Below are 3,215 nucleotides of genomic sequence, written 5' to 3' on the forward strand. Positions count from 1 at the left end.
AGCAAATTGGTCAGGGGCATTTCTTCTGGCTTTACGTTTTGAATTCAAATGCCACCGAGGTTGACTTGGCCTTTCTCCTTTCGGGAGTCAATAGAATAAGTACGTACCAGTTGAGCACTGGGGTCGATGTAATCGACTATTCCTTTCACTTAAAATTTCGGGCCTTGTGGCTAGATTAGAAAGAATTATTGTTACTATTATTTCTTTTGAGTCAACGTCCTTCAACGTGCTACAAATAGCAATCAAATTTCCCACAGATCTGAGCCTTCTGCCTATAATAGGAACACATTCAACTATGACATACAATATATGCCAAAACGAAAAAAAAATCGAGATGGTTAGAGCTGGAGCACTTATGAGCCTAGATTTCCTCAACCATAGCTGAACTGGGGTTCAACAACTACAGCTCTTCAGTTGTTTTAAATATAACCAATACTAGAACAATGGAGAAATGTAATAAACACCGTTTATGATAATAATAATAATGTTTTCAAATGTTGGCACAAGGCCAGAAATTTCGCGGGAGCGAGTAAGTCGATTATATCAACCTGTGGTTCTTGCTGAATGGCTCCTTCTGATTTCCCTTGAATTTTTTCAGAAGTGCGACCCACTTCTCGCGAAAACCATTAAAAATTTTTGCCAGAAAACAGATTTAGTTGGTGATATGCATAGTAGTAACGCCACACATTTATTGTGCTGTTGTTTATCCTCCATCTTTTTTCTTTTACTTGTTTCAGTCATTAGATTGCGGCCATGCTTCGACACCACTTTGAAGAATTTTTAGTTGACTGAATCGACCCCAGCACTTACTAATTTTTTAAAGCCTGGTACTTATTCTATCAGTCTCCTTTGCCGAACCGTTAAGGTTACAGGGAGGTAAACGTACCAACACTGGTTGTCAAGTGGCAGTGGGGGATAAACTACAACACACACACACACACACACGCACGCATATGTGTGTGTGTATATGTATATATATATATGTATATATATATATATATATATATATATATATATGTATATATATATATATATATATATATATATATACATGGCGGGTTTCTTTCAGTTTTCGTCTATCAAATCCACTCATAAGACTTCGGTCTGCCCAAGGCAATCGTAGACAACACTTGCCCAAGATGCCACGTAGTGGGACTGAACCCAGAACCACGTGGTTGGGAAGCAAGCTTCTTACCACGCCTGCGCCTGTGTTAATTATGATTTTTCAGAAGTATCTTTCAGATAATGTAAAGAGTGAGATGGCTGGAGGAATTTATATTAAACAAAAATCATTAAAAGGGACGTATGATGTAAGACTGCAAAAAGAGGGCACACATTGTAGGACTCGCCTAGACCGCTGAATGTGTGATTAGCTAAAATATGAAACAAACATATTTGACTTAAATTATTTGAACTAAACTTGACAAACACAGTTACTTCAAATCTACAGCATGAAAATCATATATAAATATATTCTGTTCTTACTGTCATTGAGTTTTCTTTTAGCTACATTATATCACAGAGAACAAATTAATTCAGACACCATGGTGCAATCGTACTCGCTACACAGTCATTCTGGTTTCACAAAAATTGCTGATAGAACATTGATGCAAAATGAGGTAGTAGTAGTAGTAGTAGTAGTAGTAGTAGTAGTAGTGGTGGTGGTGCATTTTAATAGTAATATTTGTCTCCCAGCAAAATTTCATAAAATACTACATTAAGTATATTATAAAGCAATGAGATAAAGTGGTGAGCATAATCATAGGAGTGAAAAAAAAATCTGTTGATTTTCATTTTTAAGAACAGATCAATGATTTGTGTTCTTTGAAAATCCGATTTTCTCCTCTTTTCTGCGTAAATATTTCTTCGCTTAAACAAGAGCTTCGCTAGTTCTACTGCTTCTACATTCACACTTGATACATAACTAGCCTTGTAGTTGTTCGTACTTTGCTCAAGGATAGCCCTGGTCAGGCAGACTTAATTGCGCAATCTAATTGTGACCATCCTATCTTCCTTTTTTATTTTTTCCACAAGACTCGTGTTTCTGCTTTTTAAAACGGAAAGGTCTGATATTTAGGAGACTTGGCCATGTAGAGCACCCCTCTTTGATTTGTACATACATTTATTGTCGTTGTTTTAACCCAAGTTCATGCAGACCTTATAATCAAAGATGGGTCAACAATAACCATATATCCTTAGTATATTTAAGCTCCAATTGTTCCTTCTTTCATTTTTTTTTAAGACAGAGGTGGTGGTGTAATTTAGGAGAAATTTGAATGCAATGTTTAGCAGGTCGTATGACCCTGAAAATATTTCCTCGTAGTTCTTCCTACGAGGACAATATTTGGTCTTTTAAATCCCTATATTTCATAAGTTCATTCCCTTTGACTTCGTAATTAAACTTCGGGGTCATTCTCGTAATGATGTTAATTATCCACCATAAAACAATTGATATTTTCTGCTTCTGCAATACAGTTTCAATATCACATGTAAGTACGGTTCATAATTCACCACTAAAAGTATTTGATTCTCGCTCTGTAAAGAGAAGTTTGATGAAATATGTGAAGAAATTAAGAAAATCTAAAATATCGTTATCTGCAAAAAGTGTCACTGGGAGTTTCTCCGCTCCTCGCAGGATAAGGAAAGTTTTTTTTTCAAAGCTATTTGCTAAATCCCTTCCTGCACTTAACGATGATAAAACTTTGAACGGATATATTCGCTTTCTCTGTTCAAAGGGTTAACTAGGCACGTACTACAAACGGTGGTGAATTGGTATAATTGTTAGATTGTAGAGCAAAATGGCCGGCAGTATTTAGATACGCCTCCTTAATAATCAAAATTGAAAGGCCAAATTTTACTTCCGTACTTCAAAAACAAATAACATGGGCATAACTACAGGGTTTTACCCACCAGACTTTGGGAGGTCATAACTTTCAGAAAAATGAATATTTTTTAATGAAATTTTCTATGCATATATTATTTATTATGTAGATCCCGAATATACAAATTTCCGGTGAAAGTGTTTTGGAATGGGGGTGGGGGACAATTTTCAGAAATTTCAACAGAGTCCATTTAAATTCTTCTTAACTTCCATGAAAATTAATATTTTTTCGTGAAATTTTCTACAAATATACCTTGATGTATGTACATTTCGAGCATGTAGGAATTTTGAAGGAAACAACTGCAGGTTATTTTTGAGAAGCGTTCCCAACTCG

This window comes from Octopus bimaculoides, chromosome 6 (genome assembly GCF_001194135.2).
Source record: "Octopus bimaculoides isolate UCB-OBI-ISO-001 chromosome 6, ASM119413v2, whole genome shotgun sequence".
Lineage (NCBI taxonomy): Eukaryota > Metazoa > Mollusca > Cephalopoda > Octopoda > Octopodidae > Octopus > Octopus bimaculoides.